This window comes from Sinohyriopsis cumingii, chromosome 18, assembly GCF_028554795.1.
Source record: "Sinohyriopsis cumingii isolate HCF-2022 chromosome 18, ASM2855479v2, whole genome shotgun sequence".
In the NCBI taxonomy this organism is placed as follows: domain Eukaryota; kingdom Metazoa; phylum Mollusca; class Bivalvia; order Unionida; family Unionidae; genus Sinohyriopsis; species Sinohyriopsis cumingii.
Genome location: NC_142978.1, coordinates 23,637,050 through 23,663,847, shown reverse-complemented (window position 1 = coordinate 23,663,847; position 26,798 = coordinate 23,637,050). Strand labels below are relative to the sequence as shown.

Genomic DNA, 26,798 nt, shown 5'->3' with positions numbered 1-26,798 from the left:
AAACATTCCCATTGGTTACATTTAATATTGGCGGTAAGCGGAATGTGCTTAGGAGACCGTCGGTCATGTTATCGTTAGTTTCCCCGCCACTGGATGCGTAACTTCTAAAATCACTTTACCTATAAACTGCAGAATCGTCGATTTGTCCTTAATTGGCCACCGCTACCACCATGTTGATTTGTTGTCCACTAGTAGGGGACATACTAGTCAGCTGCTTAACAGGCAGATAATATCAGACGTTGTTCTCAGACCAATACAACTTTTATTAGGTCATCATATACATACTACACATTCCATCATAGGCTAGTAACAGACATCAGTCATATGACTACACTGAAGAACTGAATGAATCTAACATGCTCAGTTTCAAATTATGTTACATTAATTTTATTCAGCAAAAAGTAAATAGACTTTAAATTCCAAGGGTCACCAAAACACGAATAGTGGTGTCAGATTAGGCGTTCTGGCTCTTTTTTGTCCTTGTTGACTATCAGTTGACCAGATTTTTCCTTTGCTGCTGGCCAGTACGTGTTGGGTTAACATACTTTACGGTGATTGTAACCGTTGTGGATGCAGTGGTGAATTTCACTTCATTGTTGTAGAAATAATCTCTGAGCGTTTTCGTGCCTGGTGCTGTAAACAACGATTGCACATTTTCATGTGTTAATGCGGTGATTTCAAGCTAGCCTTGAGTTGGTGGTTTTATTTCAGTTTCAGTTTCTATTTGGCGCTTAACAAGATTATGTTTCATTGTAACACTGTCTCTAGATTCCTCAACCTCATCACTGCGGTCAGAATCCGACAAGTACCACATTATCGGCCAATTTGGCGCGTCGGGTAATTCTGCGCAACGATACGTCATTTCTATAACATTGTATCACGTGCTATTTTTGGTCAAAACTCCATTTCATATCAAGAAAGAATGATTGTACTTTAATTAAGAAAAGTGATATTCATAAAGTGTACAAAAATATCCCAATTTCGACTCGAAATACAAATGAAAACTTGATTTCTAAATGTCAACATGAAGACCCACTCCATGACCTTCATCAACCTGTAACTCAGAAAATCCTATTTACTGTGTATTTTTTGGAATCATACAAATAAATACATTATATAAATAATGGAAATGTATATCTTAAAAAAATTCTGCATCTTAATCCAAGATTTCAAATTTGCAAAAAGTTGTTCCTAACGTAGGAAATCGTCTGCTACCCAACGGGTCAACTTGCCGTTAGAACGGGATTCTCAAGAGATTCCCCAGCGTATAGTCTGTTTTTAAATTCTTTAGCATTTTTTCCCATAAACAATACGTTGTAAACACATAACATCCTATTCATTGCTGTTTCTCTTCCACATAATAGCTTATATTTTATAAAATGTTGAACTTTAAAATTGTTTTTACAAGATCGGTTTAGTATGCTAAATGTCTCTTGCCATTTATTGGCATTACTGAATTTTGTAAAACTAACTATAAGTCTGTCCTAATTACTCAACTGAATTGCTGACAGAAACAGTCCAAAGTAATATATTTCATTTCTATAGCCTGATGGATAGACATTACGTCTTTTCAAAGCTGTGCCCAGAATAGGGCGACATATCGCGAGTCATGAAAACGCGGGGGGGGGGGGTGGTATCCCGAGTGTCCAAAATTAATATTATTTTAACAGAATATTCTGGTGAGAATTGTCTCATTTCAAATGGTAAGCGTTGCAATATTTTATTTTCGTCCATCGGTCGAATTCGGTATGCGTTTTGGTTCAATATTAGAGACGGAAACCTTACGTACGCAGAAATGCCCGACAGCATTGTATATAACAAATCGAATTTTCAACACAAAGACCAAAGACAATTAAGAAGCCGTGTGGATAGATGTGAAATGCTTCAAACTGAACTTGATCTTTATATGCTAATGCTACTGATGCTGAATATGTGAAAAGTTTTGGAGTACAGACATCAAGTACGTCACGTATCACTACTGGTTGACCAGTCTGATTATTTATCAATCCTGTTATTTGACACCATCCACTACAATAATCGGACACCATAAAAAAAAATACAGTCCAGACTCGCTTGCTGTTAAGATGTTACATTTAAGTTTATCAGAACCATTTGCATTATCCAAAACAATTTGACCAATTAATGCTTTATGTTCAGTTATTTTCCTCTCCATCATTGTTCAACAGTTATAAGAATGGCGAAAATGAAGTTTCTACGCGCTTTGTTGGTAGTTTCACGTTAGCGATTTTTGCATCAATGTGTTGTTTTACCGCAGCCACAGCTACATCAATATAGTTTTTGATTAATGCAAGCGACACGCCATCGTCTCTGATTTTCCCCTTTTTCAGTTATCTCACACAGGTTCTTTGAGATATCGCCTCTTACCTTGAGAATAATATCTCGAATGTCAATGTCTAACGTTGTACGTTTACCAGTTTGATCTTGAAAATTCACAAGCTCACCTGGGTTAACACCAGCATGTCTAATAACGTAGGCATATCCGTTTATAAAATGACGTCCTTGATGTCCACTTCATACGTTATAAGTTTTCCATTTTGATATAAAAATTGCAAGCTCATCTAGATCAACACCAACAACAACCTTGCTAGTAAACTCAATTAAATCCGCCTTGGTGCCAAACCTGTTCAGACCCACTTCAGCACCGTGTCGTCGGGCTGAGTAACGTCGGCAAATGTTCATAGACATTTGTATAATATTAGGCGTACATTAATGCGAAAACAATCAGTGTATGCGGTCTTGGTGAACGCTCCAGTGCAAGCAACGCTTCAACAATAATACGGCGTTTGTTGGCCCATACAACCGAGCTGTTACTGGTACAGTTGAATATAACAGTGTTTGCTGTCCGTGCCTGGCTAAATAATTAAGAACTTCAACTGGTGGCGCAAGTCCATACGGGTTAAAATATGAATGATGTAAAGGTGTCACCATGTAGGACACACAGTTGTCCTGTTGTCAAATCCTAGTTGACAATACCGATATTACGTGTACGTAGCACAGTCGATGCTAGTCCATTTCACATACAGATACCACAAAAATTGTTGACTGATTTTGCAATTGCGAGTAAATCAAGACTTATCAATGGACTCGTCAACGGCGTGGTCTCCTACAACTGGGTAATCGAAGACTTCTGCCCGATAGTGTTCGACGACTTTTTTCCTGGTAATCGAAGACTCTTCCTTTTTGTACAGCATCCAGCTGTCTTTTTTAGAGCCAACCCTGATTTCTGATTCTTCTGCTGCAAACAACGCTGCAATCGCTGCAAGGAATGGAAATATTCCACATGTCTTTTGCATTTATGTCACCTCTGACTTGAATAATTTGAAAATCACCGAGGAGTCATTGTATTTGGCCACATTAAGACGAGAACCAGTTGTGTTTGAGCCAATCACACAAGGACATTTCCCGTAAATTTTGCTGAAGAAAGTTTCAATATGACCCTACAGTTTTTTTATTGCGTTTTTTTTTCTTTCGGAAGTTGATTTTCACTAACACTGATTTTCACTGTGTGATACGACATTATTTAAATATGTAAAATATTCAATTTTAAATTTTATGTATTTTCCAAAAGTGCTTCGACGCCCCTCAATAAGCCAACAGCGCCCTCCATCAACAGAACTTGTCAGAAAGTATCACAGCATAACATCTACAATTAGTAACAGCGGAAGTTACACGTGCATAAAATATATATCACCAACAGATTGTCTGAGCAACTCCTAATGTTGCAATAAAAAGCAATAAATCAGATGCATGGTATGAAAGTCTTTTTGGGATATCTGCAGACCTACCGGGTATGTCGATGTTTTTTATGCCCATACATATAGGACCACAGACTGTGATATGCACGTGCAATGTGAGGAGTGTGTACTGTGTACAGCAACACCAACAAAATTTGAAATCTTCTAATTGTATTCGGTATATTATCTACATGATCAGTTGCATCTATGACAAATATATGTTTTCGTATAATCATCGCTGTACCTGGTGAGTCCAATAATTGTTGTAGTTACGTCGATGTTGTCATGAATTGATACTACCTCCTTCCCATCGATAGAAAATACGCGTACTATGAAACAACACCATGAAACCATTGTTGACAAATCGCAGTTGGCCATTGGCATGGTCAGCCCGCCCAAGTTTTCGCTCATCTTCCAAGAATGCCTCACATGGAAGGGAAAAACTTAAAAGTCTCCTGCATTTGCAGTTCTATTTTAGGTTGATTAGAATCTCTGGCCAGGCATGAGTAATAGTAAAAATCTCTTTTACTTCGATCAGTATTTCACCTCGATGATCAATGACGTGCCCGACCAGATCCAGAAAGAGTAAAACAAACATGTGTTGGATGATTATTATTACATTGAAGATGAGCAGGTACCGCAGTCGTAATTGATATCAGATCACATGGTTGTTGAAAACCTAAACAGTATATAACACTGAACTGCTACGCCGGTCGTTTCAGAACTGCATTTATACCTCAAACTGACAGCGTCGCAAGATAAATTGATCTGCATAATTAAGGTGATTTTTACAATGTCAGGCACGATATAGGTAACAATCATTTATCATCTGAAATATCGTCATTCCCACCTAATATTTACCTTACTGACGACCACGCAATATCAATCACGTATGTTTAAGAATGTATTGCGTCAACGGAACCGAGTGTGTGCTTGTTGGAACGTATATAAACTTTAGAGCATTGACGGTGACCAATGCGATTTTTCATCGAAATTCATCATCGATCGATTCTGTGTCGTATGTTCAGCAGGAAGTTCAATAATTTTCAGGTAGAACCAGGAGTATCTGTTGAAAACATAAATGATTCATTTGCGGGTAGACCACCAAACGGTTGTGACCGGATATTAGACCACCTGTAATATACTCACAGCGCGGCGATGCAAGCGCGATCTAAAGATGTGCGTGATTCACCGGCGTGAATAGGGGCAGAAAAAGTCACACTGAATTCTGCTTTCCCTGATGAGATTCTAGTCACCGAGGTAACGCTCTGGACTGTATTTACAACAACCTGTTGCATTGCAGCATATATTTCTTGAGGCACACGCACCATCTCAATTGTTTCAGAACTCATCATCGGTATCGTAGTAATTAATATACGTCATTGATATCTTCAACAAGTTAATGCATCAGCGCTCGATATGTTTCTCTATCCATGACGTCATTAATGACCAGTCGCTGGCAAATTGATGTAGCTTCATTAATGTCTTTGGTTGTGTTATTGCCCGCACGAATTTATCCACGACTGTTTTCTAATCCGTCCGCGAGGTCATTAGGGTCACACAATCCACATAGACCTTTTAATTGTATTACGTTTTATTTCTCGTTTAAGATTGATTGCTTCTAGTTTGTGAAATCCTCGTCCGTCCATGTCATTACGTCTTTCTGTGTGTAAAGGCGTCTCTTTGTGTGGTTTATTAGAGGGTGACTTTTTATTGGTACCATAACAGGTGTAGCTACTTATTTAGGCTTTTGAACATTGATTTCTTTCAGAGCCGAATTAAAGGTTTGGCGAAAAGTATCTATATATTTTTTTAGCCTCTGATGCACCTATCGCTCGATAGATGTGGCAAGGATTTTGTAACACTCAGGCCACAGAAGATCTCTACTGCTTAATCTGCTTTGTCCAGTCCACTCATTGTATGCCCATTCAGGGAAGTGTCGTTCAATGTTATCACCATTCATATTCGCTGGTTGTTTATTATCCAGCATATACTCCGTTAGTTGCTTTTCAATAGCTACTACAGAGGCGATTCGTATAGGATCGTCATGGATCTCCTGTCGTGCTGGTTTTTTAAATTTTTTATCGTTTGGTTCTTTTAACACTGATTTATATTCGGGTAGGTTTTCATTTGGAAGATGCATACGCGCCTCCCTTAAACTAGCGACTTACGACAACGCTGTGAGAACATTGGGCAATTTAGAAGAGCGCCAATTACCGTATATACTTGATATAAATATCAGCGCCAATTACCGTATATACTTGATATAAATATCAGCTCCTTTATATTCTAAGCAAATGACATTGAAATGCATTCTAGTTCATTTTCACTACAAACCCAAATTTTATAATATGTGACCTTTATTCTATATCGGTTAAAATGGGCACAAAACTTGCGAAACGTTGACACGGAATTATGAGAAAAATACATATCCCTGGTTGGTGATCACTCTCTTAACGAATAATGCTGCTTCAGAAAAAGTCAGTACAGATACTTGATTTGTGCCGACATGTGGATTAGCTTGCCCAATCATAACAAAAACATACTGAAGGCGCAGCGCATTAGATCAGCAGCTTGCACAACAACAAGATACCGCGTTTAAAAGCTCAAACAGTGAGCCAATAACTAACGCAATCTGTACGCCAAAAATGAGAAAGAATCAATTTCGGCCAAAACTCGATCTTAAACATTCAAGGAAAGTGATGCAACGAATTCAAAGCAGGATGACGACGAAGCAGGTATGTATAACATTGATGCATATTCGGATAACATGAACGAAGAAAAGAATGAATCAAGCATTGTGAACGGCAGTGTAACAAGTTAAACAAACATTTCTAACCTCAAGCAGTGTCTCGACAAAACTGGACGTAAAACGCACCTAAGCTGAATCTGATGATGAACATGAGTGTAGATCTGGCTATAAATCAAAATGCAAGTCAAAACCTTAAATATACGGCAAGGTCTAACAAGTATATGTCTTGGTAAAATGATACTTGTGATGGTATTAGCATAGGGACAAAGTAAAATTCTGGCTCTATACTCAATGTAGAAAAAATACTCAAATATCGTAGAACGGTCGAGGCGTCGGTAAATGAATACTTTGTACGACGGTCAATTTAAACCAAATACAAAGTCTGCCAAACAAAATAGAATTAATATTTGTAAACATAAACGACCAAATATCAATCCCGACAAAATGCATGTTTGTGTATGACGAATCAACCTCAATGCAATTTGAAGAAATCAGACAGCAAACATTAGATGCTAAACTTGAAATAGATAAGAAAACAGCTGTATTAATCAAACAAATAAAATGTAATCGAACTGATAAAAGCTAATACAAAGTACTCAGAGTAGGATAAAGAAACGGCCACAGGTCAGATAGACGGGTATACCAATATGCACTATACTAAGTTACGAACAACCTGAGACAAAATCAAACACAACTTAGTCATGCTCCTCCCCCCAAAACAAATACCCTGATTACAGGATCGTTTCGTCTGAAAGGAATCAACACCAGAGGACTTTCACATGATGTACATTTGAAATCATACCCTGGTGCCACCAATGAAGTCTCAAACAGAACTGAACAAAGTGACACCAGTAAATACCATATAGTTATCGTCCAAGTAGGAGAAAATGACCCTGACAGAAGTCAGCAACTGAATCAGTTGGAGATCAATTACAAGACCCTTATCAACCCGTCGCTCGTCCAGGTAGATAAGGTCGCTTTATCTTGCCTACATCCTGGAGGAAACGTGGACATGCCGCAGTATGATGACCTATTGATAAATATTGGCATGTCGTCCAACGTAGCATACGTGTCAAACCACGACAATGTTTGATAGCGTCGGCTCGGTCATTTGCTATCATACTTTCCTTCACCCTGACCTGATTCATGTGAAAAACGCGCACAACAAACATATTGAACAATACTGAACAATATGCACATAATACATGTACCTCAGTCAACGATAGATATCATGTTCTTAGTGATATTTTTCTGATTGTCTTACTGTCCGAGTATTCATTCTTATTGGACATACCATGGATTTAACGTCTCTTCCTCTAGCTCGGAAATAAATAAGTGAGAAAGCAATGGCAACCAAGGCAACTCGTAAGAGTGCACTCTAAGGGTTGAGGTATACGTTTCGTTACAGCCTTTTGGTTTTTTGTGCCTTTTGCGTACTATTTCATTTTCATTTTCATCATTTCCATTTTTCTTTTTCCATTTTGCAAATTTTTAATATTGTCATTTGCAGAATATTTAGTCTGCACCTGACCTTTTGATTTGCCACTTCTGCAAATTTTCAAATTTCAATTTCATGTTCTTTTTTTATTTTTGTTATTTTGTAATTTTTGTAGCTTGGTTAGTTGCAGAAATTTATATGATATATATTGGAAATTAAATCTAGTTCGACGCAAACACATTTATGAATACAAACATAGACAGGGAAGCAGGATAGATAGATTTTACAGAACAAATTTCAATCCACTGACATATAAAAACGCTGTAATATCTGATCATAAATTCTCTGTTCCCAAAATGGTTTGAATTGAATTAGAAATTAGCAATAGGTGTAAGTGGGGTCCGGGACAGTGGAAATTTAACAACAGAACTTTAAACGATGCGGAATGTGTGGATATAATAAAAAATGTAATTGAAGTTTTTAAAAACGATGGAACTGTGGACATATTAAAACAGTGGGATATTTTAAAAGACACAATAAAAAAGAAAGCAATCCAGTATTCTAATACAAAGGCAAAAAAGCTAAAGAAAGATAAAAACCAACTAAAACTAACCTCAGGTATAACAACAAATGAGAACGATAGGAAAATAATTGAACAAAAATTTAAAGACATCGAAGAAGAAGAAACTCAAGGGAAAAAAATCAGGGCAGGGAAATTTACACACACACACACACACACACACACACACACACACACACATATATATATATATATATATATATATATATATATATATATATATATATATATAAAAGCCCATAGCTTATACAAACGGGAAGAATTAAGGAAAGGAGGGGGGAAAATATTAGATAAAATTAGACATATACAGGAAAATCCGATATCCTAAATAATATCTACTTATTTTATAAAAATCCATATACAGCACTAAATATTGATCCTGACACAATCGACAACTACCTAAATGAAGTCGAATGTGAGATGATATCAACAGAACATAATAACATATGTGATGATGTCATCTCCGGTGAAGAAATATAAAAAAAATATTGCTGCACTTACAAAGAAAAAATCACCAGGGAAGGATAGTCTCACCGCGGAATTCTATCAAAAATATCTGGGCTCTAACGCCACTATGCATCATGGAGCGTGAACAAGTAGCAAAAACATATCTCTACTCAAATATAAATTACACCATTAAATCAATTGACATGGAAAATAAAAATCTGAATAAAATCGATAAAGACATAATAGGCTACATATGGAGTTATAAAGTGCACTACATTATTAAAGAAACATTATATAGAGCAAATAATAGAGGGGGACTGGGGATCCCCAGCCCTCTATTATTAAAGGTTTCAAATATAATTAATAGATTTTTTAAAAAGTACAACCTGATCCCAAAACAGCTTGGGAGGCATTATATATCTACTGGTTAGGTTTCACAATGAGAAACAGACCGGAGATATATAGGAATAACAACCTTGCAAAAAAAAAAAAAACCTAGAAGTTCCGAGACGATTTAGATATATAAAAGAAATATTATTAAAGTATAGGGATAAAATAGAACTATGGCAGTTAGACACAAAGAACACTTACCAATGGATAAGAGAAGACATAACTAAAAAAATAAAATGTAGAGTAGAACAGGATAACTGGGGTATAAACTAGACTCACACTTGGGCAAATTGGGCAAAAATAAGGTCTTTAAAATCACAAAGTCTAATTTTTTAAAATATTTACACAACGCCTGGTTCACGGGCGAAGAAGCTGTTAGACGTCGCATGATTAGAACAATACTTAAATGCCCGCTATGCAAAAAAGCAAACTTTACCAAACTACATGCGATAGCCCAATGTGACAATACTAAAAATAATAAGTTAATGATAATCATGGAAATATGCAAAAAAATACAAATATCATAGAAACAATATCTTATATTTAGATGTAAAATATGAAAATAAGGCAATTGTAAAAATAATAGATTACATTATTAAAGTTATGCTATCCTGTGGTCAAGGTAATAACAATAATAAAGTAGTTGAAGGACTCCTACTATACCGGGGGGATGGGAAGGGGGCTTCGGTTTACCGCCCATGTAGGGGTACGTTCCGTCAAGTACGGGCTGGAGCCCCAGTTTCATCTCTCTCCTCACGGTAAAAAAAAAAATGTTTTAATACAATTTTCTAATATAAAAAGCGACAGCCAACTTTCTAGTATTGGATTTTAAAAAATAACTTAAAATCTTAAGTTTTAATACCTATTTAAATAAATGGCCTCGGAATTGCGTTTTCAGAGTTTACGAACTTTATTTTAAAACATTCTAGAATTCTTTTAGCATTAAGTTTTCAAGACTGACCGGATGCTTCTACTTTAAGCAATGTTTGGGTTTTGTAACAATGTGATTGTAAACTATTAAATCACAATTACCTCCGGATTTTGCAAACCAATACACAAACTAAAAATCTGTCAATTCTTTATAATTTATAATTTAATTGAATTCCAACATTAAATGTAAAGTGTTACGGGGGGGGGGTTGAAAGGGAACGAGGGGTGGGGGTAGGAGGAGAAGCATTGGTTTGCTACCAACTAGGGGTGTGCCAAAATCAGAGCGCGGGCTGGAACCCTCACCTCGTCCCTCAACTCGGACATAACGGCTCCAACTCCCCTTGAACATAACTAAAGTAATTAAAACTTTTAAGAATATTAGTATTCCCTTTTCTCTTTTTTTTTCTTTCTCTCTAATCAACACTTAAAATATAAAGGGTAACTCAATAGCATAGGACTAACAAAATACAAAACAGAAATTTTGTAATATTAGGAGGGAAACGGGGGACCTTCATGTGGATAAAGTACGATTGATCGACGTCGCAAGGCTGTCACAAACCGCTACGCGAAGTGGACAGGTCTGTGAAAGAGTATAAAAAAAAAAACCCACATGAAGTAAATAATACAATACAACAAAAACACGGGGACTAATATGTTACCCTCTGTTAACCAACTAACAAATCTATAAACCATTTTGAAACTTTTTTTAGATGATAAATTAAATGATAGAGAGGAGGCCTAACTCGGATCGGGAGAAACACAAATAAATAAAGAAAGTGCGGACCCCGACTCGAATACAGCCTGCCTCATTTTGGAAATAGACTTTAATGCGAGAAACGCCACACCATAGCCACTGACATAAAACACTAGCTTTTATTTTAATTTCAATTTGTAATACGCCGTTCATCTCGCCGAAATTCTAAATTGCAAATAATTTAAAAAATAACTAAATTTATATCAGGACAAACAAATAAATTTTGAAAAGTCCATATAAAAATATATATTAAGACAACTGGGAAAACTTTGACAAATAGTTTTGCTGTCCCTACATACAGACTATATAGCATAAACACACTATAGCATTTATACACATAGCATATACAGGATATAGGAGATCCTTGGCAAAGATCACTAAAAATCAAGGATAGGAAATCTGAAAATGGGGATGAGACCCATGTTTCAGACTACTACCCTTTAGAAAACACTAGGACTCAATAAACACCCCGTCAAAATTTAGTTATAAACTAAAATGTTGATCAAATTTCTTTTTTTTAAATTTAAACAAACACACATCTTGGGGGATACAAGAATACATGAAAACACTTTATTGTCTGGTGCCCCATAAAGAAAAAGAAAAAGGAAATAAATAACAAATCTGTACTCAATTCTACAATGACTGAGAATAAAATGCACTGTATATATTTTGGCATGAAAAAGTAATTTTTGTAATTTATGAACTTCGCTGTAGGACATATTTTACCAAACTTCGATGAACTATGACTTACGATACAAAATCAATCTAGCCTTGCAGTAATTGGACTATGCAAAACGTTTCTTGATAATATTCCTGACTGTGCTATCTCTATTAGCAACTTTGCTTTGGAAAGACGAGATCGACCACAAGGAATTGGAGGAAGGATAGTTCGAAATAGCGAAACATACAAGAGAAGAACAGATTTCGAAATATCCACTATAGAATCAATAACGATCGAGTTATTATCACTAGTTACACTGGTGAGCACGATATTACAAACCAACAGAACCTCTTTTTTTTACTAATATTTCCCGAACACTTGACAGGACTAATTTTTCCGAACCTAAGATAGACAAACGTACTGTCATCATGAATGAAAGGGTAACCGATCGTGTTAGTTTCAATATCCCCCAAATTACAATAACTGCTACTTATTTATATTATCAATAAAATATACACTGACAAACCAGCGGGTCTAGATGGAATTCACCCCAAATCTCTGGAAATGTTGGCTTTATAAATTTCTGAGTCACTGAAAGAAGTAATTAACTATAGCATCACTACCGGTAATTTTCCTGAGTCATTGAAATTAGCAAAAGTATTCGCAATTCATAAGGGAAATGAAAAGAATGACACATCCAACTATCGACGTGTATCTCATCCATCTGTACTTTCAAAAGTATTGAAAAATATTTCACCAAATATATTTTCGGATGTCTTACGAACTACAAAATCCTCCGTGAATCTTGAACAGTGGCTACTAGCGGTCTTCATTGATTTATTAAAAAAATAATTTAAAAAACATTCGTTTTGGTAGGACATTCAGTGCTCATCAAAAATTTAAACAAATATCAGCCAACAAGTTTCCTTCAAAGTCAGTTTACGTCGCATGTTACTAACAGACACCAGGTTGTTTTCAGGGGTAAATATGCTTCCAAATCAAGTCATATTTAAAGTGGTGTTACTCAATGATCTATATTAGGGCCTCTTCCTTTTCTACTGTTTTTCAATGACTTAGCCTTGCATCCAATTCACTCTAAGACAGCTTTTTTGGCTGACGATTCTACAATGCAGTTGTTAGGTAAATCTCTTCATTCCCTTAAATATAAACTTCAATTCGACCTCAACGATCTATCAATTAGGTGTCAGCAAAACGGAATGCATATTAAAGCCTCCAGAACAAAATACATGAGAATAGGAACGAGGTAGCGCAATTTTACAGCGGGCAGTGAACATTATATGAGAGCATGTACAAACACATTGACACTGGCACAAATGTAAATGTATATGATTATGCAGTTCTACGCCCCATATTTCATTTTGATGTTAGTAAAAATGATGTCTACATCAGATACTGACGTTATGTGCGAACTAGGTGTTAATTTTCATATTGTAGGTGGACATCAGTGTTGTGCTGTTATATTAAGTGATCGTTACCTATCGATGAACTCGGTAAATGGTAAAGTACACATTATTGCATAAAAATATTATATATAAGAAAAGGGAAACAAAATCGAAAACAAGGAAAGTAATAACTGTGGTATTAAAAATGGAGGCTTCATCGGGATTATTATGCCGTTATTGAAAATGGCTACACCTTATTTTAAGGATATTAATCAGCATTAGGATTATCAGCTGCCGTGGTAGCAATAACCGGTGCAACACAACAAACAACAACTGGTTCTGGTATTTCAAGAACTAATAAAATATAGTTTAGAAAGAACAAGAAAAAAATTAATATGCAAATAGTAATTATGGTTGCATCACCTCAGGGATCTCTAGTACTTTCCTTTTGCATTAGAGTATCCAAATTTTTTAAAATATTCAACAATAAATGGGGGGGGGGGTCACAAAAAGCGTTCGGACTGAGCTTAGATAATAACTATGAGAATATGCACAGAAAAAACAAGCAGTTGCCTTGAGACTCGCAAGGAACCTATTGCATGGCCCAGATACGGTTAAGGTAGCTAAAACTGAAAGCAAAATAATTAGAAAAGAAGAAAAAAGCAGGTTCACCGGGTAGATATCAAATGTTCAAAATTACAATTGCAGAAACAAGTTCGGATCATTCGATTGATCCCTTATTGTTTGGAAAGGATGCTTGGTGATAGAGTTAATACAAGTAGAGGTCATTATTGATCAAGAACAAGTTCCACTGGAGGCTTCTTTCCCGGGAATAACAGACATGAGATTGAATTTACCAGGGACAAAACGGTAATAGCTTCTCTTTGTAATATTCAAACTTAGAAGCAATCATGAAGAAAAATAAGATAAACAATTTAAGAGGATGTTTAAGTAAGTATACACTCCCACGTAAATTAAATCCTAATGAAACAATTATAATCAATCTTGCATACATTCTTAAGATGTACCCACTGGGTAGCTGGTTACAATAACCCTATCAGTCATTAAGTCGATAATTTTAATTCATTTGGGTTGCCCCCCCCCCCCACGAGATTGCCAGAAAATAAATGATGGATAGTAAACAAACTGACATAAATAATGTAGCTTTAATTTCAACACAATGGTTGTGAAGGGACTATATGCTCAATATGTGGAACACGGAAACAAACTTTGTATCATTGAAAACAAAAACAGGATGCAAAACAGATATAAATGTAAAATTATTACCTCATTATGAAGAGAAGGAATAACGTTGCCAGGTTATTGACGCTAAGAACCCATTAACTAGTCTTGCTGTGACGTAAACAAAATATGCGCACTGAGGATCTCAAACGGGTAATGATTTAATGTTGAATTTATTAAACGAGTTGAATATGGTCCTTCTTTTGCGAGATTTGGCGAGTGTTTTAAAATTCAAAAACTTCAATTCTAAATCATCATTTTGAGATTATGATTGTCGCATAGTTTTTACTTTACTGGAAATAGGAGTAAAAGAAGAGATCGTTTCGTTCATTTTGACTCAAAAGCTCCACCTTTCTTTTGTTGCGCGTAATAATATTTCCTGGATATTTTTGCGCAATGGTCTAACTAGTAACATTTATTAGTTTTATTTATACCAATTACAATTCAAAGAGTAACTGTCCTTCTGAATAAATATAATATTTGATTCAGTCAACATAACGTTTCAACACAGAATGTCTAAGCAAGTTCAATATGATGTCACGTAGCTTTAGTTCGGTTAGAGAAATATTTAACAGCAAAAGTTTGTCACTTCCACTTCTGAGCATTCATTTCTGTTGGATAATTATGCAAAGTGATGAATATGACTGCAGATATTCCAGATTTACAGCAATGTGTTTGCGATCGGACAACTGCATTATTCGAAATGGAACAGTAGTCTACAACAGGCAAGACAAATTTTATTTCGACTTGCATCACATACTAAGAGCTCTTTTACGGCAAAAAACATGATGTGGTTGGACAACATTCATTCATTTTGGAGAACGGTTTACGTTCACGTTTTTCTGTGGACAGAGGTGAGTTTATTTACTCCTATAATTAAACATTTAATCACTCTTGTGTACAGGGTGAACTGCATGTTGCCCGTATACCAACCACCCTTCTCACACCTGCTATCAATTGATTAGATCCCTTAGTTTAATTTCTTGTTGTTATTTTCGGGGTTTAATGCTATTTTCAGCGCATGATAAGATGTCCATGGCTTAACGACTTCCTCTGGGGTAAAATGGCCATATTTAGTCAGAAGTGACCTGAATCTCCAAATCTATTTTAGTCAGTCGATTCCAAAAGTGACCACCAACAATTTTGATATTAGTATGAAAAACGAAACGTTCCAGAAGTCGGTGTAATGAAACTTTTTACGGTCTCAGCTTAAAACAATACTGCGCACGAATTTCACGGCTTGTTTGGATTAATCAGAATCCTATAAAGTAATATTTTAACACGCTGTCATACAAACAATATGAAACTGCAAGTGTACCAACTATGTGATAATGAATGTTAGGTCATCATACGTCTCAGGCGACATGACGCTATCTACACGACTCGTTCGCCCTCCTCACATCTCGAACTCTTTCAAAATATAATGCTTTTAGAAAGTTGTTTTTGACCACCTAGTGTCATTGAAACTTTAATACATATTCTTTGCGAATTAATATAAGATTAAAGAAGACCAGAAATCAAACTTATCATTTTACTTATGTAATTCTCTAGAGATTTGAATTCGACAGTAATGTTTATAAATTAAATATCGTAAGCGGGATGTGATTATATTGCGTGGAAGATATCACGATTCCGTAAATTGCCAAGTTTTTCCGAGTTTTCATGAGACGATAGATCACGTGGTCCCGTGACGCAATACTAGCCAGTCCTCGAATACAAACATGAACAGGCAGGAGGAGACCAGATTTGGGTTGCACATTCAAAAGTTTAATCTACTGTCTGGTATAATAGTTTATGTACTGTACTGGTCAGTGCTCAAAGAATTTTTTAGGCACAGGCGCCCTGCTGGTGACTTAAACTCAAGCCCTGACTGAAATTACACAAGCCTGGTCAGTTCATACCTGTAAACTCTCAAGCCGGGAGAAAAACCTCAGTAGTACAGCACAGTACAATGCCTCCTAAACAAGCACGGGCGAGCAAGGGTGCTAAAAAGGCGATAACACGTACAAAGCAAACTGCGAGGAAGTCCACTGGAAAGATTACACTATAACTTATATGGATACAGAATCAGTGGAATACATGGAAACTCGCCATTTTGATACTCCTTCTTGAGAAGTAAAGTCTCGGCAATGGCACGTACAAAGCACTGTCATTGATCGCGTATATCGTAAAATAGACCATGGTATTTTGTCATTCAGTTTTATCTTAACTCAAGGACAGATCGAATCTAGACAAAGCAAACCTGACGGCCAGGAAATTCACTGTATAAATTGTGTAAGTAAGTTACTACACACCTTAGCACTTGCAATTTTTTCTTAATTTTCCTCTTTTTTGTTTTTGTTTTGTTTTCTCCTTTTGGAAGACTTTGATTACATTCTCATTTTTCACTCCCATTTTATGCTTTTTCTTAATTTTCAAATTTCCCCACCTTGTTTTGAATTTACAAATTCTTGCTGGTTTACTTGGGTAATTTATCAAAAGGATTAGTGTAGATCTCATATTTGCTTTATTGCTTACAAAGTTTATACATTAGTAGTGTGAGCTCTACTCATTCAAATTTATCAGTGAGCTCTACTCTTACACAGTGGATGTAAACATAGAACAGGAGATACCCTTGGCACAAAGCCAAATTGGCATAGGCACCAAATTAAAAAACTACTTTCTAACTAAGTTAGTCGGGGGAGAAGGAAGTCAAATACTTGTGGCATATCACCCAGAAGGATGCCATCAGAACCGGCGCTACCATATAGGCAAACTAGGCAGCCGCCTAGGGCGCTGATTTCAGGGGGCGCATTTCTCCAAATCAACAAGTTTTGAAAAATAAATAAATAAATTTCAGTTTTATTGAGGGTCGTTTTTTATCCTGGTTTATTTCATACAGGGACAAATAATCGGGTAGATTCAGTCTGACCGAAACACCAGGCTGACGGGAACAAGCAAAATGAGTGAGTGAAAATCGCGCGTATACGAAACTTTCAAGACGTAATTACGTTCGCGTGTTTTTATAGGCCATTAGCTTTTCCGTGGAATCACGAGCATACGAAACCTTCAGTTTGCCGCGGAAACCAAATGGGGGGGGGGTAACTCCTTATTTTAATGGCATAAACAAGGAAAGAATTGGGCAGACAAATTTGCCCATTTCATGAACTAGGCAATTTGACAGATTGGCTTCATCACTTGATTTAGCTGAACTGGTTAAAAACTTTGCTGGAAAAGACACGCAAAGTGAGATTTTGAATTGTCTTTCTGTCTGCATTTATCCCTCAGCCAAATTTGGTTTCAGGTGTATTAATATTGAGTGTCTGTTCAGCTGTCCATTATGCTGTTAGTTCATCACTAATGTCTTTCTTTATGTTTGTTTATTCTTGTCTTAATTTTGCAAACAAAATAGTATCAAGTAGTGCTTTCTGGGGGGTGTCCGGACATTTGAGCACAGAGGGGTAATTTTTTGGTCTGTGCTCAAATGTTGAAAAAAAATTTATTAAAATTTATTGTTTATAATTTTTGAAATTGATATTTTCGGTGGGGGGGGGGGGCCAGAATCTAACCTTGCCTACGGCGCCAGATAGTCTGGCGCCGGCCCTGGATGCCATACCCTGGATTTTGGGAATGTGGAAAATTGCCCTCGCCAAGCTGAAACCCTAATTACACTGAAAGTGATAGGAATTGACATAGAGGCAATTGATGAACTATAAAATGGGGGGAATAATAAGTTCATCCTATTTCCCAAAGACTACAAAACTCCATTACTTCAAATGAGTAGCCTTGAGATCAAAGGGATGAAAGCACAAGTCAGTAAAAGTGACCCCATAACGAGAGAAATCGAGGCAAACATGACTGAATTTTTTGTTTCGGGCCTCCCCTTGGAGGTTAGCAATACCGAGTTTGATCAGTAAAATTAAGGATAAATTCAAAGTTCCAGTCAAGAAAAGCAAAATCGCTACTGTCTATGGATTTAGAAACGTGAAGACTGGGGTTAGAATAATGGGGATACTTAGACAAGAAGCAAACTAAAATACCAACATATTTTTGTGATGGGATTTAGGTTTAGAAGTTGATATAAGGGATGCGAGGCTGAAAGAACATGCCTAAAATGTAGGCAAACAGGCCATGGTCCTAGAGACTGCAAGGACCAGCCAACAGCCCCCAAAACGGCCTCTTATGCGGAAAAAGCAGCTGCCGGCAATAATAATGCCAACAACAACCTAAATGTAGAGGAACACAACCAAATACATGTAGAAATATGGAATTTGTTAAAACAAATCAGAAATGAAGAGCAATCGAGGACTATGACACCAGTAGCCTAGGAAGTAGGTGAAACAGGTGACATTGGAACAAAAAATGAAACAACAAAGGGAGGGAACCTATTACCACTGCCGGAATTAGATATAAGGGTCATAGGGGACGAATCCCAAACAACACCCGCCTGGGATAAGTACTTAAGTCCAAATAGAACGGTGATGAGTGAAACCTTCATAATAGAACCCATTAAAACACAAAATAGATTCCAGCTCCTATTGGAGGAGGAAATGACAAATGAGGATGAGCATGGTAACCTAGAGAAGGGTCGGGAAGATTTGATCGGTAATAAGCCACTGACATCTACCCCGGCCCCACCTACAAGGAAAACAAGAATGAGGCAATCCCTGTCGGTCTTGCCACAAATCGAATACACACCCACAGAGGAAAGTACCCTGACAAAAGACGAAGAAGTAGAAGGCCCCTAAAGAAAGGATAACCAGCGATTACAAGGATGACGACGGGAAAAACCAAGCAGAGACTGATCAATACAAAACTGACGATGACGATGATGACGCTAACAAACACATGATTGACCTAACGGAACCGGACTCAAAAATGGAAACGAAACACGAGACGGAAATGACAGAAAAAATGACAAAATGGAAAAAGCTGAACTCGAAACATCAAACGAATCTGGATCTGATGGGGGACCAGTGCCTCTGCAGCAAAACAATTAAACAAATAAATTAATTCGAATTTTAGTTGCAACTAAATAAAGAGACTAAACCTTAATTGAAATATACTTCAAATTGCAAGAATGCGGCAACTTTTGGTGGAAAAATAATGGAATTGCCTCAATTAATACGAATGGTTTAAATAAAGGAATAATTAAAAACCTTATCGAGTTAATGGAAAATGATGTAATCCTAATTCAGGAAACCCATAATAATTTCTCTAGCGATTTAATATCTACGGTGGAAGAGAAATTGGATGCAATTGTGATTTTAAAGAGGAGGATATAAAGGGTGGGGCCGCGACGATTTTAAAACGTAAAGGGAATTAAGTGGGAAAGAAAGGACGAGGGAGAATATTTTAAAGGTAGGATGATCCATATCATTATAGATAAAATTCACATTATCAATGTATATTTACCTGTAAACAGGTATTAAAAAAAACAGAATGTATACAAAATTTGTCTAAATATCTAAATGAATTTACTATGGAAACCCTAAGTATGGGTAGGGGAAAATATAGATAGGGCTGGAGAATTGTCATCAGATGACAAACGGTCAAAAGAATTTATTGAGAAATTTATAAAACAACATAAACTATTTTATGTTTATAGGAGATTAAACTTATTAAGAAGAAAGTTCACATATGAATACAATGAAGGTGCAAGTAGGTTCGATAAATTCTATGCAACAAAATTTGAAGAGAAAAATACAAAAATGAAGTTATTATATACTTCAAACTTTCAGACCACAAATTAATCAATATAGAAATTGGCGTGAAAAACATGAAAAAATTGGGAAAAGGGGGTCTGGAAATTGAACAATAAAGTGTTAGATGAAGAAGAATATAGTAACGAAATAATAGCAATAACTAGAGAATTTAAAACGTCAGGGAGTAGGGATATTATCAAAGAGTGGGATAGTCTAAAAAATGAATTCAAAATTAAGTTTGTTAAGTTGTCAACTAGAAGAATGAAACTTCATAAAATGAAAAAAGAAGAAATTAAATTGCAATTAAATAAAAAATCCTGCAACAGGAAATAGGGAAATTCTAAAAGAAAAGTTAGATAAACTTTTAGAAGAAGAGAAAAGAGGGAGAGAAATCAGAGCTGGGAAGTTTACTATGATATAAAAAAGCTGAAGGTTTCTACAAGAGAGAAGAAATGAGAAGAGGGGGGAAGCGAATTGATGCTCTAATTGATAATGGGGAGGAAATAGTAGGAAAGGAAAAACATATTGGGGACAATTAGAGATAACTACGCTAAACTATCTACATAAAAAAATATTGAAGATAATACCATTAATAAATATTTAGGAGAAACTCCATGTGAGCAAATATCATCAGAACATAAAGATTTATGTGATGGTTTTGTCTCCATGGAAGAAATACAAACAACAATAAAACAACTACCGAAAGGTAAATCCCCAGGTAGAGATGGGTTCACTGCGGAATTCTATCAAAAATTCCAAAGTGAGTTAGCGCCGATTCTTGAAGAATTATATAATAATATATTGCTTAGAAATGATTCAATGAGTAACACCATGACGGAAGGACTAATAACCATAATTTATAAAGGAAAGGGTGATAGAAAAGAATTAAAAAACTGGAGGCCCATCTCCCTCCTAAACATGGACTATAGAATACTGAGTAGGATTCTAGTGAACAGAGTTAAGAAGGGTATAAATAAAGTGATTAATGTAAATCAAACATGTGGGGGTAAACGAGGGAACATACAAAATAATATATTAAACATACGAACAGTAATCGATTACTTAAATAACACCGGACAGAAAGGTGCTATGGTACTTTTCGACCAAGAAAAAGCTTTCGACCGATTAGAGCATAACTATATACAGAAAGTATTGGAAAAATTTGGCTTTGGAAAGTTTTTCTAGAAATGGACCAAAATCCTGTATAATAACATAACTGCAAGGGTACACATAAATGGCGCTGTCACAGATAACTTTGATATACAAATATCAGTACAGCAATGATGCTTACTATTCATGCTATTATACGTAATAGCAATTGAAATACTAAGTATAAAAATAAGAAACAATAAACAGATTGAGGGAATAAAAATACTTAATATAAATGAAGAATTTAAAATGCTCCAGCATGTCAATGATTGCACGAACTTCATTAAAGACCCAAATTATTTTAAACATCTAGGAAAGGGATTCGAATCATTTGGGAAAGCTTCGGGGTCTAAAATTAATGATGATAAAACAGAAATGTTAAAGATAGTGAACTGGTGGGGTAATCACACTGGACTACCTCCACATCGAGTGAAAGCATTAGGAATGTTCTTCGGTAAGGGAGAAGAGCAAGAAAACTATTAAAACAGAGAAGACGATAAAAGAAAATATCAAAATCTGGGCACTTACGCCACTAAGCATCATGGAGCGGGCTCAAGTAGCCAAATCGTATCTATATTCAAATATTAATTACGCACTAAAATCAACAGATATAGGAAATAAACTTTTAGATAAAATTGAAAAGGAAATAATAGATTACATCTGGAATTTTAAAACTCATTGTGTACAAAAGGCCACATCATATATGGCAAAAGAGGGGGGGGGGGGCTTGCCCTACCAAGCCCCTTACTCATGAAATGTGCCAATATTTTAAACAGGTTCAAAGTAGTAAGCGCAGAACCCAAGACCCCGTGGGAGGCGCTGTATATTTATTGGTTTGGTTTTACACTGCGAAATAGAAATGATATATATAAGAATAATAAACTAAGCAAACAACTAGAAGTACCTAGGAATTTTATACATGTTAAAGATTTACTAGTGACATACAGGGACGAAAAAAAACTTATGGGAAATTGGAGCAGACAAGACCTATGTATGGATCAGAGAAGATATTACCAAGCACTTAAGAAACAAAGTCGAAGCAGAACACATAGATATCAATTGGGGAAGAGCATGGAGGCACTGGGCCAGCATTGGGTCCGTTAATATTCAAAGTCTAATGTTTAAATACTTCCATAATGCGTGGCTAACGGGGGAAGTTGCCCGCAAGAGGAGAATGATAGTATGCAACATTAAATGCCCTTTTTGGTAAAAGGGCAAATTTTACAAAGTACCATGCTATCGCGCAATGCGATAAAAGAAAGGAAGACATATTAAAACGGATAATTGATATTTGCAAAAAAGAGAGGTACCGGAGTAACAATATTCTGTATTTGGATGGGAATTTCGACAAAAAATTACTATATAGAATAACAGTACATATTTGAAACAATGCTGACCTGTGTGCAAGTTATTACAATTAAAAAAAAAGAATGAATACGATGAAAACCTTCTTTGTATAAAAGGCTTCTGATACTCTTTAAAAAATTAAATATTATTATTATTTTAAATTATCAATTAATATATACCAAACCACAAGTTTAAATGTATGTCCAGGGAGGAGGAGCTGGTGGAAGGGACTTGCGTTGCAGCCCGCACAATGCGGGCTTGAGCCCCGCTTTTATCTCCCACCTCAGGAGATAATCTGCTAATTATAACTTTTAATTCATATGCAAGTTAGTTCCTCCGGTGCCTCAAAGTAAGACTTCAGTTCTATTGAAAACTATTGATAGAACAATAACAAAGATAAGTAGTTGTGCTTGGAGGGAATGAACGAGGGAATGGGAGGGGGAATTAGAGGGGGAGCTTCGGTTTGCTACCCATTAGGGGTGTGACACTGCCAGTGCGCGGGCTGGAGCCCCCACCTCATCCCTCAACCCGGGCCTAAATGAAACTCCCCATAGCATTGGAAGAAAAAAAATTAATAGTAAAAAAAGAAATAAAGGGATGGGACAGGGAATCTATGTGGGGGAAAGTACGAGGCAATGACGTCATGGGGATATGTCACATGGCGCTACGCGAAGTGGACAGGCCCATGCAATAGTCTTGGAAAAAACACCCCATGTAGAACACTAACAGACAATACATAAACACATGGAAATAGGATATTAGGAATCTAGCACATTTCTATATCCCTCCAATCAACTATACAGCTCCCTTACTGTATAGTTCCTTCCTTTTCCACTTTTTTCCCCCAGTCCTACGAAAATTTTATATAAACCCTTTCGGAATCTTTTAGTTATTAGTTTAAATAATAAAGAGAAGGCCTACTCGAGTCGAGAGAAATACAATTAAATAAAGAACGTATGGGCCTTCACTCGAGTACAGCCTGCCTCATTATTGAATCTAGTTAATGCGAGGAACGCCACATATAGCCACGCATATAAAACAATAGGTTTATTTTTATAACTCACATATAGTACACCGTTCACTCGCCAAAATTCAAAATTATATTACCAAATTTAAATATCTAAATCATATCAAGATCATCAAATGGATATCCATGTAGAAATATATAGTAAGACAACTGGGATATTTGACAAAGTCTTGCTGTCCCTACACAAAAACTATATAGCACTCACACAATATAGCATATATACACATATACAACATGGGACATAAGAGTCCTCTAGCAAAGGTCACAAAAAAGCCTAAGGGAAGGGAATTCGAGTGAGGTGAAAGAAACCTGCTCGGTTGAACAACCTTAAAGATAACGCTAGGGACTTTTAATAAATATCCCATCAAAACTTTAACTTAAAATACATTTTTGATCAAATTTTTCAAATTAAAATGAACAAGCAACACGCCTTGGATGGAAACACATACTCATAAAACACCTTTTACACATCTGTCTTATGCCCCCCTCCCCCGAAAAAAGGAATAATATACATAAAGTGACAATATTACAAGACAATTTACAAATACACACAAAAAGGTGAATTCAACTCACGAGCGAGGAGAAGAGAAACGAGAAAATATGGCGGAAGCTCACAACTCACTAAAGAAATTAGAGAAATATTTCAAGACCAAACGAATAGAAACAGAAGAAGGACCTTTTCTAGAATGTAGCTATAAAGAGGGAACACAAGAACTAGACATGAGTAATATACCAAGGGAAAGAATACCAGATACATCAATGGTATTAATAACATGGAAGGTAAAGAATCCGGACATATTACAACAAATATATGCTATAAGCAGAAAAGGACACGAGGGTTACATTATAAGACCACGAGGAAATTTACCATTCCTTCCATACGATGAAAAAAGAAGCAGGGGCGAAACAGTAGCTGTGAAAAAACCAACACCATTCCAGAAAAAGATTAAGAGACAGACAGGGGAGTTCCACCTGTCTGACATACCTGTGGAGATTCCCAAAGAGGAAACTAGAATGCTTTGAGAAAAGATTTGGTAGAAGTACAGGCATCAATTTTGACAGAAGAAGCAAATAGGGAGAGAGACAGATAAGAAGAGCAACAAAGAGACAAAAAAGAAGACAAGAGGCAGAGACGAATGAAATTTGCCTATTGTTTGACGACAAATGTCTGGAATAGAATTCAATTTAAAAAAATTTAAACAAAAGATTTAAAAATAAGTAAATAAATTCCAAAAGTATATAATCTAATAAAAAAAATAATGACATTAAAAAATATAGCATTCAGACAAGCATAAGTGGGATAGGAGGGCCTCCCCAAATGGTCTGCGAAGATCAACCGGGGAGAGCACCCTTCACAAAAGAGGAAAACCTCCGGATGTTGGGGGTATTTCCTCATCTCGTAATATCTCCCAATTTTTCGCAGAGAAGTCCCGATTACTACTTTCTGTCTGTCAATTTTCATTTCTCAGAAGAAAAGAAAAACCAAACCATACACATATAGATATAACGTATGCAATCCACAGCTGCCATATTCCTTTTTATCACTTATGAATATTGTAGTGATGAAATCAGTGCCGGATTTAGGCATAAGCTATACAAGCTACAGCTTAGGGCCTCACAGTCGGAACTCATTTTATACCAAACAGGGCCTCTACAGCTTTCAATAGCTTAGGGCCTCGCTATGTCTAAACTGTCACACTGCAGACATCGTAGAGATATGACCGAAAACTTGTTAAAGCATACGAGGTCAAGAAAATTCAGCTCCTAAAAGATATGCCAATATTTAAATTTTGGAATTACGGTCGCAGATGACACTTCAGAATAAGGTTTTCTTCTATAGTTCTTTTATTATTATCATTATATATTTCCATTGGGTTCTGGTCTCGTTTAATGCATCATATTTGCGCATTAATATAAGAGCACGATGACTGAATCGTACAAATGTAGTATAGTATAGTATAGTATTGTATAGTATAGTATAGCATATCATAGTATAGTATAGTATAGTATAGTATAGTATAGTATAGTACAGTCTAGTATAGTATAGTATAGTATAGTATAGTATAGTATAGTATAGTATAGTTTAGTATAGTACAGTATAGTATTAACTCTATGTGAATGAGATACCAAGAGCGGTAAAAAACAGAATTAAATGAAACGAGGTTTGCCGAGTTTATATATGTGTAAAATTGCGCCATGGGTGGGTCACATTTTGATAAACTAACATTATTGGTATATATAATTGCTTTATAACAACACTTTAAAAGCCATGCTATTATTAAGGTGTGTTGTAAGAACTCAGTTTTCATGCATAACTGGTGCTTTGTTCTTAAATATTAATACTAATGCAGTTTATACAAAGTCTATTCAGTCCTATTTGTTCAATACATTGTCCAAAACTTCCAGACAAAATTTTTGATTGCTATGGACCATTACAGTGGCGGCCATATTCTAAACTGGGTGAAGAAAAGACATATCTGGTGAGTTTAAATGTCATTTTATAGGGTAGTACGAATTGTATTTTCCTCATGCGTAGCTTTCATTGTAATATCACAGCGCGCGACATTCAATACCATTTATGCTGGATCACATCTTTAGCCAGACCTCGTCCTAAATTGTCCACGTACTTTAACATGGCCATACGTGTTTATCTTGGCGTGTAAATAATGACGTTTCAAAGGAATATGGATGTTGGAGGGTCCAAATAAAGTTTTAAATCGCCATTTAAAGGAATGTGTACACAAATTCTAAAAAACTGAAATAACCGGTACTGAACCCATACATGATCTATATGACTTTTATTATAATCGGTGCTTATCAGGATCCCGAGTTTGTCTGACCTATTTGCCCTGCCTTAGGGTTACTCTAAAATAAACTGATAAGCGAACATATTTATTAATGTTGCTGGATGTACTATTTAATTTAAACAACTTACGAAATGGGTGAATTACTCACTCTCACGACAATTTTAATTGCACTGCTACCTGTGTGCAGATCGAATTTTGTTGGTGAATTTTCCAACTATGAAGTTGCCCTGCATCAGATTTTGCAAAGGATGGACTATTTGGAAACACGATTAACGGAATGTACACAAAAAACATCACTTCAAGAGCAGTTTCAGTTGCGTCAAGAAAATGAGAACCGGCTTCAAGCTTCCAAGTTACAGCAATTAGAATCCAGAGCGATATCGATGGACGAAAATGAATCCAAAATGACGAAACTCGAGAATGGACTTAGAG

General features: G+C 36.1%; 1 protein-coding gene across 1 annotated transcript in view; it reads left to right on the top strand.

Moving 5' to 3' along the window:
* Window positions 1–6,357: 6,357 nt before the first annotated feature.
* Window positions 6,358–26,798, top strand: part of LOC149776223 (uncharacterized) — a 42,362-nt gene continuing 21,921 nt past the window's right edge. The window contains exon 1 of the mRNA XM_089942324.1: window positions 6,358–6,493. The gene's annotated coding sequence lies outside the window, so the exon portion shown is untranslated. The remainder of the gene's footprint in view (window positions 6,494–26,798) is intronic.